The sequence below is a fragment of the Neofelis nebulosa genome, chromosome 13 (assembly GCF_028018385.1).
Source record: "Neofelis nebulosa isolate mNeoNeb1 chromosome 13, mNeoNeb1.pri, whole genome shotgun sequence".
In the NCBI taxonomy this organism is placed as follows: Eukaryota; Metazoa; Chordata; class Mammalia; order Carnivora; family Felidae; genus Neofelis; species Neofelis nebulosa.
Genome location: NC_080794.1, coordinates 17,133,680 through 17,159,367, shown reverse-complemented (window position 1 = coordinate 17,159,367; position 25,688 = coordinate 17,133,680). Strand labels below are relative to the sequence as shown.

The 25,688-nt window shown below is 39.8% G+C and overlaps 1 protein-coding gene across 1 annotated transcript in view; it reads left to right on the top strand.

Annotated features, from left to right (window-relative positions):
- Nucleotides 1-19,175: 19,175 nt before the first annotated feature.
- PCDH15 (protocadherin related 15) overlaps nucleotides 19,176-25,688 on the top strand; it is a 1,242,339-nt gene continuing 1,235,826 nt past the window's right edge. The window contains exon 1 of the mRNA XM_058696332.1: nucleotides 19,176-19,231. The gene's annotated coding sequence lies outside the window, so the exon portion shown is untranslated. The remainder of the gene's footprint in view (nucleotides 19,232-25,688) is intronic.

The window sequence follows — 25,688 nt, the reverse complement described above, 5'->3', positions numbered from 1 at the left end:
AATTTAAATAAACTCTATTCTGCTCTTACGAACTGTTTTTCTCAATACCCCCATACACTTAGGATTTGCACTGGTTTGTTGTCTCGTTTAAACATGGCATCATGCCGTGAAAGGCTGAGAAGAAGAGGAAAAAAAGAAAAAACAAAACACTATGTGTCTCATGAAAATTGTTCAGAAAAGTTATGATGAAAGGTGGAGGTGTTTATCTTTGGCTTGAGAGTGCTTTTCTTCTATTTGCTGGGATTTCAAGGCAGTGTAAGAAATGAGCCTGCGTTGAAGTAGGTACCACTTATTCAGGGATTACGGGACAGTAATTAGCCACCTGATCCAATCTTTATTGTTGCGGCATCCTGTAATGATATGATCATTCCCATTTCAAAAGGGATTAAAGTAAACCTTCGAGAGGTCAGATCAGTCTTCAGCCCTACCTCTGGTGAGTGGGAAGGCGGAGATTTGCATCCATCGGACGCCAAAGTACGGGCTTCTTTATTCACATCATTTGGTTAACTTCCTAAGACAATATTCCTGAGATCATCAAATGTAAATATCACCTAGAATGAGAATGGGATGCTAGAAAAAGTATAAAGAAAAATTGTGTTAAGATATGTGGACACTAACATTCATTAGAAATACAGATGTAGTGGGATGCCTGGGAGGCTCAGTGGGTTAAGTGTCCGACTTCGGCTCAGGTCATGATCTTGCGGTTCGTGAGTTTGAGCCCCGAGTAGGGCTCTGAGCCGACAGCTCAGAACCTGGAGTCTGTTTCAGATTCTGTGTCTCCCTCTCTGTCTGTCCTTCCCCTGCTCACACTCTGTCCCTCTCTCTCAATAATAAATAAATGTTAAAAGCAATTTAAAGGAAATAGGGAGGTATCTAACTAACCCATGGACATAACTGACAGGCTAAGAGAATAGTATCCAAATCTGTACCTGGGAAGTTGTAGGAAGAACAGACAGATAGTGAGACCATGTGGCAGTGCATTTGACTGGAACTAATGGGGAATGTCAAAAAAATAAATAAATAAAAGTTTCATCTGAAGTTATAATAAAGTCATAATGTTCAGTAGTGAATGAAAAATTATAGTCTCCAATCTGAAAGGTTTAATGCAAGATTGGACCAAAACATAAAAAAGATATCAACTGTGTTGTGTTCACCTGTTAATTACTGTAAATCTGGCTTGAAATGTGAAAATAATACTGTTCGAGTTTTCTAAAAAAAAAACAAAACAAAACAAAACTTTTTTTTTTTTTCTGGAGGAGGAGTATTTTCCTAGATATCTGTCAAAATAGGTTTATCAAATGTATAACTCCAACAGATCGCATCTTCTCTTTATTTCTGAGTGCCAAAAATAATGGGAGAATTTAGTTTGGTAAGTAGGTCAACTGTTTACAGAGAGTAATGCGTGTCATATGTTCCATGATAAATCTTCTACTTGCAACGCTAAGAAAGTTCTTCATCTTGTTGGTCTCCCGGATGGCTGATAAATTACTTTTCTCTTAGATTTTCTGACCTTTATCTAAATATGCAGGTATTTCCTACCATCTAAGTTGTATAATATTTTATCAGTGTGCAGATGATATCCTAAACATCTGTTTGTAAAATATAATTTACAGAACATTTCACCAATTACCAAATTATTAAATTTATCTTTCTCTGACTAGTTTATGTTCACTTTTATCTAAATGTAATTGGCAATTGATTTCTAAATGATTTAGGTGACATTTACTTTGATCTATAGCTACTGTCCCTTCTGATCTCTATTTAGCAGGTTTTATGCACACTGCTTTAAATAATTTTTATTGACTCATAAAATCAGCTTTACTCAACAAATTGTTGGATTTTTTTTTTCAAATGTATTAAATAGAGTGTGAGTGGGGGAGGGGCAGAGAGGGAGATACAGAATCTGAAGCAGGTTCCAGGCTCTGAGCTGTCAGCACAGAGCCCGACCTGGGGCTCAAACCCACGAACCTCGAGATCATGACCTGAGTCACCCAGGCACCCCTGTTGCATTCTTCATGTACATACCCCTGGATAAACTATTGTGTATGTGTTAGTCCCCATACACATGGCTCACATTAACACATCAAAGTGTCTATGACCCCAGAAGTTTTCTCTTTAACTTCAGAGCTAATATTCCACCCGACGTGTCACACTGTGCTGAAGTTACTTCATTTTGCTAATGTTTGGACAGACCACAGTTTGTTTCCCCTGTGAGTACTGATGAATACTTAGATATTTTCCAGTTTGGCATGGGATGAGAAAGCTGCTAGGAACACTGTTTCGATGGCCACGCACACTCCTTCCTCCTGTCTATCTACGTGGTGTTGACCGAGATTGTTGGGTCATAAGACAGATGTGCACTTGGCTTAGTAGGTCCTGCCGCAGTTTCCCAGAGTGTTTCAACAAGTGGGAACCCGGGTCACCAATGCCCAGCTGATCCACAGTCTTGTCAACACTTACTTTTCACAGTTGGTAAACATGATTTTATTTCCATCAAAGTGTCTCAGGAGTATTACCATCTGCATTTTTCAAATAAGAGTCTGATGCTCTGAGATAGGAAGAGAACTTAGTAAGATGTAGAGCCAAAACTGAAGATAAGTTTATGTGAAAAGGAAACTGTTCACCTCCGTCCTAAAGAGTTTCTCCTTTCGTCAAATCGAAACCATAAAATAGTCGTGCTAGTGTCCTTCTCTTTAGTCACAAACACATGAAGCGATTTCATGATCTTTTTACAGCAAAAAATGGTTATAGCTGGTGGTATTTGAAGAGTAAATGATGCCAGAAAGAAAAAGGAAAGAGTTGTCTTTTTCAAACATGGCTAAGCAGCACATTTAAAAAATATTTATGTGACCTCAAATAATATAATTTTCAACTTTAAGCTGCAAGAGTTCAAAAATAGATGAAATTTCCGGGGCGCCTGGGTGGCTCAGTCAGTTAAGCATCCCACTTTGGCTCAGGTCATGACCTCACCATTCATGAGTTCGAGCCCCGCATCAGGCTCTGTGCTGACAGCTCGGAGCCTGCAGCCTGCTTCGAATTCTGTGTCTCCCTCTCTCTCTGCCCCCCCCCCCCCCCCGCCACTTGCAGTCTGTCTCTGTCTCTCTGTCTCTCAAAAATAAAACCTTTAAAAACATTTAAAAATTCAAAAATAGATGAAATTTCCTATTGTCATGTTTTAAGGTAAAAAAAAAAAAGTCTGATTTGCTCAATCTAGGCCAATAACTAGTAAATTTGCAAAGCAATGGGTAGTGTTCTTTATTTTACAGCTAAGTAGCTCATTTGGTCAAAATCTGTAATCTCTTGTGGGGTGGGTGGGATTGGCATGTTTCTATGGCCTTCTGTGCTCATAGTGTATGCAGTCCTGTCAGGCAGGAGGGATGTTCAGCACAGTGAAATCATTCTGTAGGTGATCCTCTGGTGATCAGTTTACTATCGGTAAATGGCAAAGTGTTGTGAATAGTAACAGGCATGTTTAAACTTAAGCTATAACCAGGAAACACATATGAATGGCTCCTGGGATTACGTCCACTCTCAGCTGCCTGCCACTATCACTGGGGCGGCCGCTGATGTCGGAATCAATAATTGGTCCTCCAACACTTTGATCAGTTAGTGGTATCACATCAATGTCCATATCCTCATGATCTCCTGATGGGAGAAAGGCCATATGAAGCAATGATATGAGAGGTTTCTTTAATAGGAATAATCATTTTTCTCTTAAGATGTTTTTTTTCTTCTCTTCAGAATTGCTGATTATGATGGAATGTTCTTCATATATTCCGTGTAGCTCTTTCTACAATATTGGCCAAGTTGAAAGTCTTTCATGAAGCAAATGGCTGAATGCAATATGGTGCAGCAATACGGGGGGAAGAGACATCTTGAAGTAATGAGAATTGAGGATTTTTTTTTTTTAATATAAGAAGAGACTGTGTAGCAAAGGCTATTGAATCTTTTAAGAAAGTGGGAATATCAACATTAAAGGACTTTGAGTTTGTAAGAATCAGATACCATAAAGCTTGGAAATTGTCTGATGGTGACTAAAATAACTGAGGGAATGATTATTTGAGATGTGCAAAATGAGAAAATGTTTATAGGCTACTTAAGCACATTAATGAAAATAGTTCTTTAACTCCAGTAGAGAGGCAGCAAGTGTCTTCTGAATGACAGAATATATTTGAAGTGAATATGATTGTGTCTATGTCTTGAACAAAATACATTTACACTCTTAAGCTTTGATTTTGAAATATGTTGTCAGAGAAAGAAACTAATGATCAAAATGGACATGTACTGAGGAGTCGTAATTGAGAAAGACGGACACCTCCGTGACTGTTCATGCGTCCTGCACTCGTCCTCCCTCGCAGCCTTCTCTTTTTCTGTTTAATTCTAGAGGGAGAAAAAAAAATCTGTGACCTCAACACTATCAAAAAGCGGGTGCTTTGCCCTTGCCTCTTCAGAAAACTCACCCCGAGTCGTTCAGTCTGCAGTTGGAGGTCCTCCCCTTCGGCTGTTTCTTACCGTCATGGATCCGTCCGCAGACCCTGTACCTTCACTTAGCCTCTCCGTTAAATCCCTCAGCCAGCCAGGGTCTGGCCACTCCAAGGCCACCGCCCTGCACCTCCCCATCGCCTGCTGGTGCCCAGTCGGTTGCTGTGGCATTCCGACAGACCTGAGTGGCCCTGACGAGATGCGGAGCCTGTTGTGGGACTCCTCCATTCTCAAATTCTAATGCTAAAATCTCCTTAAAATTCCTTTAACCTGCAGCTGCCTGCTTTTCGTTGGAAAGAGCCCAAAAGTTGTTTTTTTTTGTTGTTGTTTTTTTTTGGTTTTTGGTTTTTGACTTTGTGGTCCACATACAGTCTCTGCCTCATTTTTTTGTTTTTGATGTTTTATTAACAAGTGTTTAAAAATGTAAACTGAAACAAACAAACAAACCAGTTACTGGCCCGTAGGCTGTGCCAAGCAGTCCGTGGGCTGGCTTCGGCCCCAAGGCTGCCGTTTGCTGATCTCAAACTCCCGGCCTGCGGGGCGTTGTGAAAAGGCCTTGTTCCATTCTGTCCAGCCCAACAGTCGCTCTGACAGCGTCACCTGTGTGGTGCCCCATCACTCTCTGCCCTTGACCTCCATCGTCATCTTACCCTTACTTCTTCGAACATAACTTATACTTCAGTGGAGGCTTTGAGCTTGACGCTTCCCACGACTGTCACATATAAGTATGTCCAGATATTCGCATGGCTGACCCTTGCATGTCTCCCAAGTTCATGTGAAATGCAGCCTCTGAGAGGGCCCACCTTAGGTTCTGTGTCTGAGACAGTCCCCCCGGGGCCGTCTGTCTTCAAAGCTCTTAGGGACCTAGTGTATGCCTATTAATTTAGCTCCTTGGTGTCTACCGCGCCTCGGGAGATTATACATCCCCCATTTGTATGGACTTTGACTATCATGTTCATTACTTGTTAGAGAAGGTGGCGTGATAGGTTCTCAATAAATATTAATCAGATATAGGAAAAACATAAATGCATTCCTCTATTAGTTTAATGTTGAAAGTGATCAGGATTTATTATAACTTCAGTGCTGAGATTATTTTAATAAATCTATACCAGAATACAGGCTCGGTTAATTTAAATATCACATATTTAAATTATGTGATAATATAAAAGAATCCTGATGACCAGTGGCAAAGTGCTATGATGTAAGCAACTTAATGGTAAATTGTTCAGGATAAAGGGAATATATATGTACGAACATAGAGAAGAAAAATGACAAAATAATTAAAAATTGATAATTCTCGGTGAAAATGTAGGAATATACATGGTACGAATCTTTCCTGCGGTTTCATTTCAGAATAGAGAGTTCTGCGGAGACAGTGCGTTTCCGAAGGCGACCCATCAGCTGGCTCTTCTGCCAACTGAATGACTAAGTTCAAATTAGCCCACAGTGTAGGTTGTCCATCCTGGGACCTGTTGGGAGTAGAAGACAGTAGAAAAATGATCACTTAGGGCGCCTGGGTGGCTCAGTCGGTTAAGCGTCCGACTTTGGCTCAGGTCACGATCTTGCGGTCCGTGAGTTCAAGCCCCGCGTGGGGCTCTGTGCTGACAACTCAGAGCCTGGAGCCTGTTTCAGATTCTGTGTCTCCCTCTCTCTCTGACCCTCCCCTGTTCATGCTCTGTCTCTGTCTCAAAAATAAACAAAAAAAATTATTAAAAAAAAATGATCACTTACACTAGTGAGCTGTCATATTTATTTTATCATAGTATTATGTTTATGAAATATGCTTTAGAATTTCTGAACAATAAAACTATACCAAAGAATGAACATGTATCCACACACGTAAAGCATAAACAAGACCCCCTCTTTAGGTTATTTATTTAAATATAAAAATATAACAGAAGAATTACTCTCGGTGCATTTTAACGTACTTTAATCTATCCCTTAGTTCTATCTTTCTAACGTCTGTTGACGGTGCTTTTATAATTAACATTTTTCCACATTGTCTCATATTTTTCATTTATTTGCTAAAATAGCCTTTTGTCTTTAGTAGTATTTCATGAGTAACAGATACTAAATTGTTGATGTCTTTGATGACTTTTCTATGTAGGCTATTGATTTGTATTGTAATTAATTTCTTTACAAATTACCAAGGTAAGCCCCACAGAAATTCAACTAACTGGAAGATAATCCCAATGCTATTTTTTATATTGAAATGTGTCAGTATTTCAGTCCAAATAATTTTACATGCATTGTCCTTCATATAGAGGATTTCTTTATGAAAATATTTTTATATAACAAAATTCAACACATTTACCTCTCTTTGTGAGTCTTATGAATATTTGCCAAATTAGATGCTGGGGGACGGTGGGGAACAGAAACCTTGTGAAGTTCATCACAAGATTTTAAGGAGAATTTGTAGAATTCCAAAATAAAATCTTAACTCTTTCACTGTTCATTTCTTTTAACTTGTTCAATCCCCTCAGGTTTTCTAGGGCCTTATTTGTATACTTTTTCCTCTTTGCAGTCTTCATTCTCAGTAACTGAAATTGAGAAGCTCCAAAAGGTAATTTATGAGTTGTTACACTGGCTGAAAGATTTTGATAAAGATTCCAAAGATTTTTTTTTTAACAAATGCAAACCACATTTTGGAAGGCAAATTATAGAAAGATACAATATTACTTTAGGACACCTATGTTATTTTATATTTTGCAAAGTAGTTCATCTAAGTTCATCAGTAGTTCATCAAAGGCTCAAACTTGTCATCTCAGACTAGCATCTGGTTAATTAAGAGCTACAAATGTCCAAACTTCCTACTACCTGGAATTTCCTCAAATATCTGTAGTTCAGTATCTGTATGTATACAAGTAGTTCAGGTTTAGACACCTCCTGTTCTGATTTATAACTTCTCAATTCATTGTTTTCACCATAATTCTGCTCATCAAAAAAATTAATTCATATTATCACTATGATAGCAAATGTTCCTACCTTATATATTGAATATCTGACCTGCTTTTGCAATTAATAATGTTAGATATTTTTTTCAAATTCAACTGAAGAAATTCCTAAAACGTTCACTTTGATTTATGAATGGTATGAAGGTAAAACATTTTTAAACCCAATTTGACTTGTTTGCTATTTGATAAATCTCGTAAAAGTGGCATTATTTGGCAATTTTTAAATTCTCATCTATTAATGTAACCAGTAGCCATGGCTTAACGTTTGGTGAGCACGTGCAAGAAATCTTGGCATCAGAAAGCTCAAATCGCGTTTTACTGAAGTCGTTTGATTTGAATACAGTATCATGCTTCCCGAGTGGTATGTAAATAACACTTTATGCAGCCACATGTGCGAACTCTTTGTCTTAGCACACAGTCTTGATAATATAGCTGTCCACTTCTGTAATGGATCCTAGTGCGTCATCAGCAATTTTTTTTAAAGTTTGTTTATTTTGAGAGAGACGGGGACAGTGCAAGTGGGGGAGGGGCAGAGAGCAAAGGAGAAAGAGGATCCCAAGCAGGCTCTGTGCTGTCAGTGCGGAACCTGGTGCGGGCCTTGAACTCACAAAACTGTATGATCGTGAACTGAGCTGAAACCAAGAGTCGGATGCTTAACTGACTGAGCCACCCAGGTGCCTCATGTCTGCACCAATTTTATCCGTTTATTCTGCTTCCCACGTGGCCAGCGGTAAATGTGGTAAATGCCAACATCGTGGTCAAGTCCCCGTCAACTTGAGAAATGGAAATTCAGTATTTGTCATGAGATCTTCATTTTGGGGAGATGGCTTCGTGGTTGAAGACAGGGTGTATGGTTAAAAATGTATAACTACTAATAGGAACATTTTGTTGAAAAAGGAAGAATCTGGAACAAAGGCAAATCAAAGTGATGGAAGAAAACTATGGGTAAACTAGGACTGTCCGGAACAAAGAGGAAGTGAGGTTTTCCCAGACAGAAGGATAATTCACTTCACTAGAAACCCATGATGTCCTAAGCAATCATTTGGTACTGTCGATCACATTTCTTCCAATTATAAAGGAAAAATAAAAACTTAGATTTTGCTATTCTTCTCATGTAAAGATTTGGTGTCTGCTTTAGTGTTTGAGTTTAATTCCGTTAGCTAATAGGTGTTCACAGTACTTTGTTTTAAAAGCCATATTGTAGGGGCGCCTGGGTGGCGCAGTCGGTTAAGCGTCCGACTTCAGCCAGGTCACGATCTCGCGGTCCGTGAGTTCGAGCCCCGCGTCAGGCTCTGGGCTGATGGCTCGGAGCCTGGAGCCTGTTTCCGATTCTGTGTCTCCCTCTCTCTCTGCCCCTCCCCCGTTCATGCTCTGTCTCTCTCTGTCCCAAAAATAAATAAAAAATGTTGAAAAAAAAATTTAAAAAAAAAAAAAAAAAAAAAAGCCATATTGTATACATGCTTCAAGGTTATTTTCTAATTTTTCTCAGATGTCTGATTTTATCATTGATTTGGCAATATCTACTGTAATATTTATGACTCTATAATCTTAATTCTAGTGTTGTTACTGTTCTTTAAAATATTTGACAATATTTCTAAAAAGCGATATTCAAAATAACAAATGCAAGACGTACTATACTAAGAATGAGAATAATAGGGTTCTAATACTAATTCTACAACTTAAAAGATTTTACATTAGATAAATGACTTTCTAAAAACAGTGGTAATAATACAATGTACAACATAATAATGACAATAATATAAGGTACAGTGATAATACAATTCATAGTATAGCTATGTCCCATGATGCATTTGGAAATCAGATGGGATGTGGTACTTTGAGGAAGGAGCCTATATTTACAGCATTTAAAATTTAACTTACAGTGTTACAAATTTATATCTGGACTACACCATTTTTGCTCACCTAGATTGGACACAAACCATTGACTCAGTCCGCCTTTGTTTTCTCCCTCTCTTCCTTCCTTTCCTCCCTCCTTTCCTCCCTCCTTTCCTCCCTCCTTCCTTCCCTCCTTCCTTCTCTCCTTCCCTCCTTCCTTCTCTCCCTCCCTCCTTCCCTCCTTCCTTCCTCCTTCCCTCCTTCCTTCTCTCCCTCCCTCCTTCTCTCCCTCCCTCTCTCCCTCCCTCTCTGCATCCTTCCTTCCTTCTGTCCCTCCTTCCTTCCTCCCCTTACCCCCCTCCCCTTCCCCCCTCCCCTTCCCCCCTCCCCTTCCCCCCCTCCCCTTCCCCCCCTCCCCTTCCCCCCCTCCCCTCCCCCCCTCCTTCCTCCCTCCTTCCTCCCTCCTTGGAGAACTGACAGAAAACAGTTTAAGAAGACAAAATCATACATGTTTATGTAAGTTTGAGATGTCATAATAGTCCTCTTAAGGAAATCAAGGCCCAAAGAAATGGTGTATGGCCCTATATGCTATGAGAGTAGGTTGAACAAAGAGGCAGGTGTGGAAAAGTAACTGGACCACGTGGGGAATGCAAATTAATTTAACCAAGTCTGTGTGTACAGAACTCTCCATCTCAGCTTCTCTGTCTGGTTGATGGTAAGAATGTTACCTTCCCTCTGGCACGCAGAGGACACCTTTCACGTGGGGATTTCATCTGCTTTATAGAAAAGGAAGGTGGGAGTGTTTTTCTTCTATTTGCAGTTTTTCTAGGTGCCTTTAGATCAAAATAATCCTCTTGCCAAAGTGGCACATTGTTGGGTGGTATATCGTACCATCCTTCAAAGGATACCATGTACTGAGAAAGCACATGTACAAAAATAACCTATATATATACATATATATATATATGTATAGTCCGAATATTAATAAAAAACTATGTAACAGATAAAATTTGCAATTTTAAGACCAAGCTCATGAAAAGCTTCAGTTACACTGCTATTAAAAAAATATACAAGGGGCGCCTGGGTGGCTTAGCCAGTTGGGTGTCATACTTTGGCTCAGGTCATGGTCACACAGTTCTTGGGTTTGAGCCCTGCATTGGGCTCTGTGCTGACAGCTCAGAGCCTGGAGCTGCTTCAGATTCTCTGTCTCCCTCTCTCTGTGCTCCTCCTCTGCTTGTACTCTGTCTCTCTCTTTCTCAAAAATGAATATTAAAACATATTAAAAAAAAATATATATATACACATACATACACACACACACACACACACACACACACACACACACACATACAAATTACAGGGCACCTGGGTGGCTTAGTGGGTTAAGTATCTGACTTCTGATTTAGCCTCAGGTCATGATCTTACGGTTTTGTGGGTTCAAGCCCTGCATCAGGCTCTACGCTGACAGTATGGAGCCTGCTTAGTATTCCTTCTCTCTCTCTGCACCTCCTCCCTCCCTCTCTCTCTGTCAAATAAACATAAAAATTAAAAAGTGTCATAGGAGTTTTGCTAAAAGATAAACTGAGGCATATTAAACAGTTGAAGGGTTTATTTGAGCATTCCTTGATTTGAATAGGCAGCACCAAAGTGAAATGTATTGGAGCCCCCCTCCGACAGGAGGAGTTTGAACCGAGACTTTTATGAAGAAAAGGTGTACCCAAGGTAAGGGGATTATTGATTGCCTGTAATTGAAAGCCTGGTTGGCTTCTGTGATTGGTTGTCCTTAGCATTTGGATTGTGTAACCTTGAGGCATTTACATGATTAGATTGTGGATTCATTCCATAGGCTGCCTTGCCATAAGAACCACCTCAGCCCTAGTCTAATTAATGGCCTTCTTGTTTAATTAATTCAATTAAGGTTTTCTGGAAGACCAGATAAATCTAGGAAGGTTGCCGAAGAGTGGGTGTAAATTTTCACAACCCTTTAAGAAAGGTATCCATTTGCATAGCCGGTGTGTCCCGTTACATACAGGCATACAAACATACTCATACGTATGATCTAACACAGAAGAAACTCAGTCCTGTTTCATCACGTTCCCTGCTAACATCATGTGGTTCACTGATGTCTTACTGTGGCTTTGCCAATTGAAATACAGAGGTTCAGTGAGTTATTGGTGGTAAAGCACAGCACTAAAAACATAGGCAGGAATGAGATCGTGTTTGTATTGCCAATTACAAAGCATAATCAATAGGGGCTCCTGGGTGGCTCAGTTGGTTAAGCATTCAACTTCGTCTCAGGTCATGATCTCACAGCTCATGGGTTCGAGCCCCGCATTGGACTCTGTGCTGACAGCTCAGAGCCTGCAGCCTGCTTTGGGTTCTGTGTGTCCCTCTTTCTCTTCCCCTCCCCTGCTCATGCTCTGTCTCTCTGGAAAATAAACATTAAAAAATTTAAAATAATTTTTAAAAAAGCATGATCAATTATCTGCAGAATTAATACATTTTTTCCAGCATTTGTCAGATGTAATTCTGTGACTATGTGTATGAGAAAGTATGAACTGGATTCTGAATGAAAGCAAATGGTTGCTGGTCTCTGACATAGGATTTTGCAGACTATTGCCTAAATTTGCAGAAGACAAATATTTTTTGTAGATCTGTGTATTTACAAGGCTGTTAAAAAATATGTGAAACTGTTTCCAACTTGCAGAAAACAATGGCTTTTTCTAATAAAAGCTTTCTCAAGCAGAGACAATGTAAAAGAAGTGCTTTGAATAGTACGTGTATCTAAATCCTGCCTTTACTTTAATGTACATGGGGTCCCTATCTCCTTTCTGCACCTGCATTTTTTTTCTATTCTTTTTTTAATGTTTCTTTATTTTTGAGAGAGGCAGAGTGTGAGTGGGGAGGGGAATAGAGAGAGGGAGACACAGAATTGGAAGCGGGCTCCAGGCTCGGAGCTGTCAGCACCAGACCCCGACGCGGGGCTCGAACTCACGAACCGTGAGATCGTGACCTGAGCTGAAGTCGGCCACTCAACCAACTGAGCCACCCAGGCGCCTCTTTTTTGTTTCATTTTAATGATACCACACATATTCTATAAAACATAATTTACAGAAAGTGTGTTCTGTGCTAGCTCTCTCAGCAGGGGAAAGTAATGACAAGAGGCATACTCTTGAACTCTGCCGAAAATAATTTCATGGAGTTATTGTAGCATGCTGAGTATTAGAAGGCCTTTTAGACTTCAAACTGGTATTATAATGATTTATAATATCCAAATGCTCTGAAGTGGCCATCCATTGAGCATATTGTTATGCAAGATAGTCTCTAAGCTTTCTGCAAAGTCATATATTAATCACTTTGGTCCCAAACATGACCCTGTTCACCTAGCATCTGGTTCTGGGTTACTATGCTATCTTTTTCTACGTTAAAGCTATTAAGTCAAAAACCACATTCATTTTAACACTTTTATACTCTTATTTTGAAAGCAAAAAATTACAATATATTTTTTAAATTTTTTACGTTTATTTCTGAGACAGAGACAGAACATGAGTGGGGGAGGGGCAGAGAGAGAAGGAGACACAGACTCTGAAGCAGGCTCCAGGTTCTGAGCTGTCAGCACAGAGCCCGATGTGGGGCTCGAACTCACAAACCACGAGATCATGACCTGAGCCGAAGTCGGTCACTCAACCGACTGAGCCACCCAGGCGCCCCCAAAATTACAATATTTTGAGTAGACTAGTACTTGGGTTTAAGAAATGACAGTAGCAAATAATTATAGTGGCTTTGATTTCTTTTCATAACAAAGTATTATTTTTGTCATTAAAAATAATTTTGTTCTTAATGTTTATTTTGAGAAAGAGTCTGAGCCTGAGGGGGAGGGAGTGAGAGAGAAAAAAATGTGAGCAGGGGAGGGGCAGAGAGAAAGGGGGACAGAGGATCGAAAGCAGGCTCTGTGCTGTCAGCACACAGCCTGATGAGGGAACCTGATCCCACAACTGAAATCATGGCCCGAGCCAAAATCAAGAGTTGGATTCTTAACCAGTTGAACTACCCGGGCAACCATAACACCCTCCATTTTATATTGGTATTTTTTTCTGAACTACAAATTTATTGAGTATGTTGGTATATATGTTTGCACTATATATTTTTATAATTATGTCACTAAAAGTCAGTTTTCTAAGGACTTTTAAGGAAGACTATATTTTTTAAAGAAGGTTCAAAATAGTTTTCAAATTAAATGGCTTTTACTACTTGAATTCAAGAAGGTCTTTTCTATCACTAAAAAATTTGTTATCTTTTGCTTCCTTTTCCTTTCTGGTTCCATCTACCACAGATGTGACAATTGTGTGACAAAGATCACCACTACTCAGCCATTCCAAGTCCGGAATGCAGTATTCTCTCCTAGATAAGCAATCAAATCCTCAATCACATAAAAGCCCACTACGAAGTGACTGCTGTTAATTCTCGAGTTGAAGCCAGTGTCTACTTCTGATTTAAAATTGCATGATCTTGAATCACAGATCTGCAAGACATTTAAGAATTCATCAAGTTCAAAATGCCGACTGTATAAACTGGTAAATTAGATGTTAGTTAGGCAAAGAACTTTGTCAAATGCTAAATAGCAACGTGGGCTGACACCCCCCTTTTTTTACTTAAACTCTTGCACCTCCACTTTCTCCCTCTGCCTTAGCCCATCATGGCTTAAAATGTGCAGAGATTTACGAAGCTGCATGACTTTGTTAGGGTGGTGATGAGAAAAATGCAATGACAGCAGCAACATAGGAGCTGTTAGGAATTTGAGATCGCACCGTGAACGTAGGAAAGTTGGATGTTAAGTGGTAGTTAGACAAATAGTAAATTTGAACTCTGTGGTCTCAGTGCATAGAATGCATCGCTCTCTTAGCAGGGGCTGCGGGAAGAACGGAATTGCCAGTCTCAGAGCAGGCGCTGGAGGAAGAAGGGGGGCGGGAGATCGGCATTGCTCATGTTGAGTTTGAAATGACGATAGGCGTTCAAGTAGAATCGGAAACAGAATGCTGGAGGGATGTAGGCTGGAAATGCCATTTGTGTCTTAGGATGCACTACCCTCTCTTTTTTTAATCCTGTAGTGGAGACGAGGGGGGCAGGGGAGGTGGGTGGGCACTGTCTGCTCTCTGGGCCTTACCCCCACCTTCTGATACACATTGACACGAGACAGAAGTTGAACCCTCCTGTCACATTATAAAACATCACAGCCCCATCTCCTCCTTCCCGCAGAGCCTATTTAAACAACTGTGTGATTTGACTTTTGTACGATTGCGCATCTACTGATGGCTGGAAACAGTACTTAAGCAGCAAAGTAAATCTGAGTATTAATTCATATTATTTTTGTCTGACCTTTAAATACTTTTAGTATCCAGTTAATTACATTAATCTCCTCTACTGTTTTCACTTTGCACACATATACAACCATTCTTATACAGCAAAACACCATATAATTTCATGCTTCTTTCCATTCTTAGGTTTATACTCGTTTCAGAATTCAAAGTATCACCCTATTGTAGATGACATTTTCAGAGACTACAATTTGCTTTTTTTAACCTGTATTCTTTTACTGTGATAAATCCCCAAACACTTCCTTATTCAGGTATTATCAGATGTGGAGTGGTTGCTCAATTAGATTGCACCATAAATCTGTCTACAATTGTATATTTGGGGACGCTGCTAAAGAGCTGAAGTGCAGTGAAACGATACATCATATTGATTAAGTGCTATACTACCATGTCCTAGAAGCCAGTCATGAGTAAGACTTTAGAAAGCACACACTAGGGGCTCCTGGGTGGCTCAGTCGGTTAAGCATCCGACTTCAGCTCAGGTCACGATCTCGCGGTCCGTGAGTTCGAGCCCCGCGTCGGGCTCTGGGCTGATGGATGGCTCAGAGCCTGGAGCCTGCTTCCGATTCTGTGTCTCCCTCTCTCTCTGCCCCTCCCCCATTCATGCTCTGTCTCTCTCTGTCTCAAAAATAAATAAACGTTAAAAAATTAAAAAATAAATAAAAATAAAAAGCACACACTAGTCTTCCTAACCAGTGATTCTAGACCTCGTTTGATTTCATTGGGTAACAGAGTTCCAAAATGCGGTCCAGAGTTGTTTTCTGTAAATCAATAGACTCTTCATCCCAGCAATTATTGGGGCAGTCCCAAGCAGGGAGAAAACCTTGGGTTTATCCCTGGTACTACACAGAGCTCCAAGGGGGTACTGTTGAAGTATCAATCTAGGCAAATGGTTTTACATTTTAATATTCTCAGTAAATGAAATAGTGCAGGTCTTGGTACCAACCTAAGATGTCCTTTATCCTGCCTCCTGATGTTTGAATAGGTATAAAGTATTTACTGTAATTGTACACTCTAGAGATAACTTTGGGTTCTTTTGTATTTTTTATTTTTTTAATTGAAGTATAGTTGACACACACTGTGACATTAGTTCAGGCGTATTACACAGTGATTTCACAACTCTATACGTTATGCTTCACTCACCACACCTGCAGCTGCTGTCTCTCAGCACACGACACTGTCACAGTATCACTGACTGTTACTGCCTGTGCGGACCCTTTCCTCCCCACGACTTGTTCCTTCCATAACTGGAAGCTTGTGTCTCCCTCTCCTCTTTTCCTGTTTCGTCCTCCCTCCACGCCCTCTCCCCTGCCACCCGTTTGTTTGTTCTCTGTATTTAGGGGCCTATTTTTGCTTTTTCTTTGTTTTGTGTTTTAGATTCCACACATAAGTGACATCATACAATATTTGTCTTTCTCTGACCAGCTTAGCATAATATCCTCTAGGTCCATCCATGTCGTCACGAATGGCAAGATTTCATTCTTGTTTATGGCTGGGTAATGTTCCATTGAACGTACATACCTCCTTTCTCCATTCATCTGTTGACGGACCCTTGGGCTGCTTCCATGTCTTGGCTATTGTAGGTAATGCTGCTATAAACATAGGAGCATATGTATCTTTGGAATTAGTGTTTTTGTATTTTTGTGTGGAAACCCAGTAGCGTGTCACTAGATCACAGAGTAGTTCTGTTTTACCTGTTTGAGGAACGTCCACGCTGTTTTCCACTGTGGCTGCACCAGTTTGCACTCCCACCAACAGTGCACGAGGGTTCCTGTTTCTCTACATCCTTGCCAGCACCTGTTGTTTCTTGTGTTGTTGATTTTAGTCGTTCTGCCAGGTGGGAGGTGATATCTCATTGTGGTTTTAATTTGCATTTTCCTGATGATGAGGGATGTGGAGCATCTTTTCATGTGTCTGTTTGCCATCTGGATGCCTTCTTTGGCAAAAAGAAAATGTCCGTTTAGCTCCTCTGCCTACTTTTTAATCAGATTACTTACTATTTTGGCGGTAGGTTGTAGAAGTTCCTTATATATTTGGATACTACCCTTTTATCAGTTACATCATTTACAAATATCTTCTCCCATTTAGTAGGTTGTCTTTTCATTTGTTGTTTTCTCCACTGTGCAAAATTTTCTATTTTGATGCAGTCCCAATAATTTATTTCTGCTTTTTTTCCCTTGCCTAAGGCAACCTGTCTAGAAAAAATGTTTCTATGGCTGATGTCAAAGAAATTACTGCCTGTGTTTTCTTCTAGAAGTTTTATGGTTTCAGGTCTCACATTTGGGTGTTTAATTCATTTTGAGTTTTTGTGTGTAGTGTAGGAAGTGGCTGAGTTTCACTCTTTTGCATGTTTGGGTCCAGTTTTCCCAACACTATCTGTTGAAGAAACTATCTTTTTCTATTGTATATTTTTGCCTCCTTTGCCCACAATTGGCTGTATGGGTGTGAGTTTATTTCAGGGCTCCCTATAATGTGTGCCGATTAATGTATTTGTTTTTGTGCTGGGACCACACTGTCAGGCTCTGACTTGTAATTCCCCAAATGTAGGACTCCTGATGTAAGTACTAAAAAGGTAAAAATTTGAGTAATTGCTTGGTCTTCAGAAATACAAGGATTAAGTATATGCACATTCATATGAAGTTAAGGTGTTTTTTTTACATAATTATAGTTTACATGTGATGAAATGATGCAAACTTCTGTTTAATTCATCTATCTCATCACACTGGAGGCATTACATGCTACAAATCTTCTACTGTTTCTACTGTATTTTATAGAGTGTGTAAGCATTGCTCAGAAAGCATGGTGAGCAGCCCCACTGTGTTACCCGATAGACCCAAACTATAGTATAAAATGGTTTGTTTAAAGTGGGACTAATTAAGGGTGTAGCAACTACTCAGAAACATAAGGAACTTCTCCGGAAAATCTAGATATTTCTGGTTCAAAGGAAGCTATCCTCAGAGCCCAAGTACAGTCAGGAGTTCACTGTAATAATTGCTCTGTTCTCTAGAGTCTTAGAGTTGTACTACAATGTCCCAGGTGCTACCAAGAGGCCAGAGTGGATGTGGAGGGTGGTGGTACAATTCTGAAGATCCTGTCAAACCCCATCCCATAATTTGACTGAAAAGGTTCAAGGATATATTTTATATATTTATGTGAAGTTTATATTTTATTGTGAATAAGTAGGTGAATATGCTGCTTATTTTTTTAAATTTTAAAAACTATCCTATTTATTTGTCCTTAAAGTTAGATATTTTGTAATCCTCAAAGAGATACAAAAATTGACTTTTGTGCATTTCCTAATTTTTAACTTGTATAGAAATATTTTTTTATATATTCAAAAAACACACTATTGTCAAATTTCAATTGTATCTTTCAGATTTGTATTTATCTCATTTCTTATGAGACTACTTGCTACTATTGAATGTAAATCATTTTAGAAACATTCTTTAAAATTTTTGTGCATTTATTTCCACTTAATTAGAAATTCACAAAGTTTGTGAGAAACAAATATTTTGCCATAAATTAAGCACATCTGTTAACTTCATATTCTATGGAGTTTCAAGAAAACATGTTTCAGTGTTTTAAGCTATAGCTTTTTCTGTGTATTTCTGTGCCTGTTTTGTAATATGTGCACACTCAGTACAGTACTAGCTATGGGACTTTAAGAGCTATGAATAATTAAGACCTGTTCTTCCACTTTGAGAAAGATTAAAGCCCAGTAGGAATAATGTCAGTTCCTAAAATGCCTTAAGATTTTGCATTGCAGTATCAGAAAACCCATTTCTCCTTTGAAAACACGTAGATGTGCGATTTGTGAACTTAAGGTAATAATGGTGTGATTTAACATTCTGAAAATTAAATTTGGTGTAGGCTCAAAAGTTGCCTTCAATCTGTACAGTTGTCCTTGTCTTGAATATATTTACCATAACATAAAACACCACATTTTTAAAGCGTCATTGAAAGAGAATGTATACTGTGCTACCTTGCTAGGACTCGGGTAAAATAGAAAATAAAATTTTGCAGGTGAAAGTAATTTTCTGTTTCTAAAGTAAAGAATATAACCCAGAACACTTAGGATGGGATGCATACGTAGAGTTAAGTTTTTGTTTTGTTTTTTAAAGTTTCTTTATTTATTTTGAGAGAGAGAGAGAGAGTGAGCGAGCGCACACATGAGTGGTGGTGGTGGTGGGGAATCCCAAGCAGGCTCTGAGCTGTCAGTTCAGAGCCCAGCACGTGGCTCGATCTCACAACCATGTGATCATGACCTGAGCTGAAGTCTGACATTTAACCGACTGAGCCACCCGGGAGCCCCACAGAATTAAGTTTTAAGTAGGAAGCATGCTCTTTCCAAAACTTACATGCATGATTGTAAGATTTACTCTTCAGGATGTTCATTAATTCACTGCCAACATACATATAATCTATAAGAAAATGAATCACTCCTGTGTTTTACATTTGATTGAAGTCTTTGTTTTTGATGTGACGTTGATCAATAACTCTGTCCTCTAGGACAATGGAAATATCATCATTTACTAGAAGCACTTGAAGTTTCCAGAACCCATGGTGACAGAAGGACAAGACAGCAGGGTGAGTAGTGGTTATGTTTCTCTTCAAATTATATCCTTTATATAATATCTTGTCTTCTCTTTTATATCATATTTTGTCTTCTACTGTATTTTATAGAGTGTGTAAGCATTACTCTGAAAGCATGGTGAGCAGCCCCACTGTGTTACCAAATGGACCCAAACTATAGTATAAAATGGTTTGTTTACAGTGGGACTAATTAAGGGTTTAGCAACTACTCAGAAACATAAGGAACTCCTACGGAAAATCTAGACATTTCTGGTTCAAAGGAAGTTATCCTGAGAGCCCAAGTACAGTCAGGAGTTCACTGTAAACATCTTTTACATTAAGTTCATTATGTTACATACAGAGTTTACTGTTCAGGCCCTCCTCCCGTTCTCTGAGTAGTTGTGTGCATGTCTGACTCAGCTGAGCCAGAAAGAGAGAAAAGAGTTAATCACAGAGTATATAAAGTCTCTCCCCAGAGAAGTGAAAAGCCAGTATTTTCTCTTTTAATACATTAAAACAAAGCGAACCTTCTACCCAGTTTAAATGTATTATTCTTCATTGATTGTCTCCTTCTCTTGGAGGACGTTCTGGCAGTAAAGCTGTAGACACATTGCATCCATCACCATGTGTCAGAGGGCCACCAGGTCGATGGCTCTTTTTGAACTTTGCTGTTTCAGAAAACCATAGCTGAGTGTTATAGGCAGAAGTTTGACATTTTCAGGATGAAAATCAATTTTCTTTTATGTGTTTCTGAAGTGAGCTTGTGCTCTGCTTGCAGGGGAAATGGTTTGGCTTCTGGAATTTTGGAGTTGCAAAACAGGAATTAAGATAAAATTTGGCTAACAGTCACGTCAGTGACAGCAACGAGAAATATATTTTAGTGGTCTCATCATGTTTTAAATCCATGGAGAATCAGAAATAGAAACTTAGGGAAATAAGCAGAGAATAATTTCTTCCCAATTGAGGTAGTAAGTAGTGAATGAAATTTTTATTTAAACTTTAGCTTAAAGGTATAACCTGGTGTTTCAGAAAAACAAATACTCTTAAAGAAGAAATACATCATTGTAATTTGCATTTTATGGCAATAAGTTTATATATAGTGTGTGTATATACATATCTGCTTATTTTTTTAAATTCCTTTTGCTTTTAGTAGAATGTAGGCTCCAGAGAGATAGAGAACTCGTTTCTCTTAACTATGGCATGGGAGGCACTCATAAATATCTGCTACCTTAATACTTTAAAATATTAAAAATAATATTTTACAATGTTATATTTTTATAATGCCAGTATAAATATGACATAAAGCGATTTGGGGATGGATTTATAATATTTTGAACATGTGAAGAGTTGAAATAACTCTCCTTTGTCTGTAATTATGACTTAACTTTTTTATGACTTCAGTTTTTAAATATCTTCTCAAGTCGTAAAAGTGCTAACAGCACTTCTTCGTGTACATAAGATGTCTGTGTTAAGTATGTCGAAACGCATGCAAGGCTTTATATTTCAAACAGTAGCTTAATTTCTCATGTAAGCCCATTTAAATTTCTGTGAAAGAACATATTTCAGATAATAAATTTTTCATGCAAAGGAGCGTAGTTTTTTTTAAGTTGTGATTCCATTTTGTTGATGAATGCATAGAAGCATGGGAGTAATCATAGAAAAGAGACAAACTTCATGTCCTAGAGTGTCTTACTATTGCCAGTTCAAGGTAAGTTCACAATGAATTTTCTGTCTCAGAGCATTCAAGGACACGTGGTGTAAATATCTTTCTGAAGAATTATTAATAACATGGATGTGTGTGTTTGCACGTGTATGTGGTACATGGATGGGCATTCCTGGAGCTCTGTCCAAGTTTCCAGCACACACACTCAGAAGCAGCCATCCTCAGTTCTCTGCTGTGAGAATAAGCGTCTGTCCTACGCACCCCTGCGCTTGATAAGTGCTCGTCCAGTGCACCTTTCCCCCACTACCAGCACTTATATGGTAGGAGCGTGTTCAAAGGTCAACTAATAAAGATGAGGCCATTACAGTTCTCAGTACGGGTAAACTGGGTCATCATAGAAAAATCTAGGACATATTGTGTTCGATATTTTGTAGAAATGTGTTCTAAATATGTTCTAAAATGTAGAACATGTTATGTGTTTTTAAATAAATTTAGGGAATAGTTTTGTCCTGATTTACAGAAAGGAAAACTGTTTCTCTCCTTGAGCCATCGGTACACTGTTGGTGTACAAAAAATCAGTGAGAACACAGTCGGGTTGGAAAGGACTTTATTAATTCGGCAGAAACTTTCTCAATATATACTTTCTCAATATATACTGCAACTAAGCTTTCTAAGATGTTACCTGCCCTATGCTCAGATGTATTAATTTCTTAAAGCATTTTGCATACCTTATGTAACTTTTTCAAATTACTTTTAGTTAAGCATCACATTAAATATATTCAACAGGTAAATTGTTCAAAGCAACATTACTTTTATGGGCATCATTGGTAGTGTTCTCAGTTATATTCATAGGACGATGACGCAGAATACTGACCAAAGAGAACGTGTGAGACACTGTCATGAAGGGACTCTGTGGAACAGGGCGAGTCCAGGAGCATCGCTGCCAGACTGTGGCCCAGAGGTCCTTGAGTGGGCTCATGTGGGCCCATTTCCTTGTCAGAAATGCTGTTCCCTTGAAAGCCTCCCTTAGATGACACCAAGCCGAGGGGCTGAGATCCAAACTGGAGTCTGACTCCAGAATCGTAGCAGGTTCTACGGCGCGGTCTTTCCTCAAAAAACAGGAAGGCATCTGGGCTGGGGTGAGAGTTTGTACCTGGGTTGCGTGATTTACAAATCTGAGGCTGCATGTCTTTGCGGATTGAATTTGCCTTTGTGAGATCATCCCAGGTCGTCTCTTTGGAGTACACATGTGTCAGCTATGAGTATTTTTGTATCTGTTGGATGAAATGAATGGACTCACCAAATAATTTGTGCACACTTCTAAGCCCCTGGGAAAATAATACTTTTTATTTAGCTTCTTTTTCAGCCGTCAACCTGTTTACTCAAGTTGGAGAAATGGTTTGTTTAAAGCGGTATAAGTGAGGCCAAGTATATTTTGTAAAGGAAGCATTGAGGTTGAAGAAAGCAGTAATTTAAGGATGATAAGAAAATATAGCAAGAGGCGTCTACATCTAACGGGGTCTGTAATTGTGTAACCAATCACGTTAATGTACCTAAAGCCTGGTATTTCTGGCTCCCTTTAAATTACATTAAATAATTTTAAATCTTAGAGCGTGGATTCTCTCCTCAAGTACATTTGTGGCTGTTTTGATGTTAATTATCCACATCACTCCAATAATTACCACACGAGGTGTGCTATAACTTCTACTTTAAGGAAGCATAAGCGGTCCTTGTATCATGGGCCAGGCGGTTTGCTAAGTGGCTTAATTGTATCAGAGGAAATCACTAGAATAATAAGTGAATTCACAGAGAGGTAGATATTATCAGATGAGAGCAGTACTGCAGTTTGGTTAAAAAAAATATTTTCTTGTGGTTTTCTAAAGCTTCATTTGCCCACCTGGAGATCCCCAGATGCCTGGGCCTGAGATACAATCCATTAAATAGATGCCTGTCTGCAACACATCTTGGGAACTCGGGGGCGATACGAAAATCGGCAATACATAATAGGAATACATATGATATATAACAGAAACCGCAGGCTCAGAGCTGTTCTGCCATTAAAAAGGAACCATGAAAATTTGTTTCTCTCTCTCTCTCTCTCTCTCTCTCTCTCTCTCTCTCTCTCTCTCTCTCTCTCTCTCTCTATATATATATATATATATATATATATATATATATATTTTTTTTTTTTTTTACTATTTAGGTGTTGTTACTTTTAACCTAATAGCAAGATTTTGTACTCTTTTTTTTTTTTTTTCCTATAAAGGACCAGATTAAATACTTGAGGCTTTGTGGGCTGTATGGGTCTCTTTGGTGACTATTTGACTCTGCTTTTGTAGGACAAAAGTGGGGTTAGATCTTACGTAATAAACAAATGAGTGGCTGTGTTCCGATAAAACTTTATTAAAACAGCCTGTGGACTGGATTTGGCCTGTGTGTAGAATCTGCCAGTCTCTGCTAATAAGATGCAGAGATGCTTCTGGAAATTTCTATCATTTATCTCTATCATCCCTCTATCATCTCTATATCTATATATCTATCCGAGAGAGAGTGATCAGAAGCATGTGGGGGGGGGGAGGGAGAGAGAGAGAGAGAGAGAGAGAGAGAGAATCCCAAGCAGTCTCCATGCTCAGCATGAAGCCCAAAGTGGGGTTTGATCCCACGACCCAGGGATCATGACCTGAGCAGGAATCCAGTCAGATGCTGAACCACCTGAGCCACCCAGGTGCCCTGGACATCTCTGTTCTTGAGAAAAGTCCTTTATTCATCTATAGCAAACCCTCTAGAAGTTATGCTTTCAGGATATAACCTGTCTTCATTGATAACTATCATCCCTGGTGAGTACGTAGCAGTAAAGAGGACATTGATGAAGGGAACTACTTTTTACAGGAAATCAACTCTTTCAACCTGGCCACCCACACTGTGGCATTAATATTACCCCTGTGCTGGGTACTGGACAGCTAAGGAGGATGAGTTACATGCTTCTGTTTCCTCAGTGAGCGTTATGTCCACTGGGAGTGTTGCTGATAATTTTGCACAGGGCAGGGATTGCAACTGGCACACAGAAGAATGGGAAAAAGGGTGTGATGGTGTCGCATGAACATTAAAATGTTGTCCGAGGAGATTAAAAGGAACAACAGCAACAAAAAGACGTTACAGGTGATGGACGAAGCGTAATGTAGGAGAGATCGTGCAGATAGGCTTGCAAAGATCATGCCTAGCCTTCAGCAGGCAGCACCACAGCAGGGGAGGATAGGGAGAGCACTTGGGTGCTGTTGTAAGGGTGTGGGCAAGGGGGAGCTGCAGCAAGGGGGAAAGCGGGTTCCTCCTGCAGCAGACAGTAGGTGGCAGAAGGTGTGAGACTGAAACCTAAGTCAGTACCCGCAAGGTGCTTATGATCCAAGGGAAATGCCAGCCCCCCGGAGGATGCTAGCAGGTTGAGACACAACTTCCTATTGGATTGAGGGATACCCACTCACCCTCAGGCAAGGACAGTGCAAATTTACATTGCGGGGACGATACCTTTTATTGCCTCTTCTAAGTTGTAGCAAAAAGCATACTTAACATCCTTTAAGTGGTTTTGAGAATTTCAGCGACCAAAGAGCATAATCTGGATATTTGGGGACCGAATGAATATAAGTAGCAATTCAATCTACAACACCCCCTCTGCACCCCAACACAGGTCCAGTGTTTGGCACCCCTAGTGTGCCTTCAGCCCTGCACACACGTCGGGACTCGGGGCTTCCTCTCTGTTTCCTTCGCTGTTCTGCTGTGCTGCTCATGTTCTGCTCCTCTCCCAGCCCTAGAGCAAGAAGCGGGCAGGACTGTCCCTGGTGTCAACCCTCTTCCCTGAGGAGGTTGGGGGGAGGGGGAGGGGGGAGCTGGCCTGGCCGGAAACATGACCCCCCTCTCTCCACTTAAGTTCTGTGGCCCAGAAATGGGTCAAATGGCCACACCTTTGGCAGGAGAAATGGGAAAACGCCTGTTTGGCATTCTTGCCTTTCACATAGGAAGTGAAAGGGGACGAGAAGATTCAGTCACTTCAGATGTGAACGCGGACAGCTACGGGGATTTTTAAGCATTTGTACGAATTTTCAGAAGATGATTTTAGCCAAACTGTATATCCATTTTCAAAATTAATAAAGACAATCCAAACTTCGGTGGTAAGGAAAGAAAAAAAAAAAAAAAAAAAAAACCTGTGTTTTGAAGTAGGGTAAAAAGGCGATACCAGACCCAAACTGACATAACTGGTATCTGTTAGATGTGGCAAAATAGTTGAGTTCTGGTAGCATCTTTTGAGACATAATGTGCATTTGTGGTTGAGGAGTGATTTGTCATAATATGGAAGTGAGGGGGACCTTGTGAGGGGCTGCTGCCCCAAGATCTGTGTGCAATCCAACACGTACCCTTTACTACCATCTGGCTGGGACTGAAGCCGGTTGCCGCACAGGACATGAGCCTCCCTTTCATCTCCGCCACGAGGATGCTGGTAATTGCCCTTCACGCTGTGTAGGTTTGTGGCAAGACCCAAGTGAGTGGCATTTTAAAAATTGCTTCATCAACGGCAAAATGGTCTACGTCTTCCTCTCTCTTGATCTCTCCCTCTGTCTTCCTCTCCCTCTCCGCCTCTCTCCCTTCTCTATTTTTGCACATGAGACCTCTCCCTGGAATGCTTGAAATGATCAGTTCCATCACAGAGCAACATCCGGTGTCTCTCTGAGAGCTTCTGTCAGTCTGTTGGGTTTTTTTTCTCTCCCTACTTAAAGCAAGTTGAGTCACGCCATTAGGTGCTGCTGCTTTAATGATTAC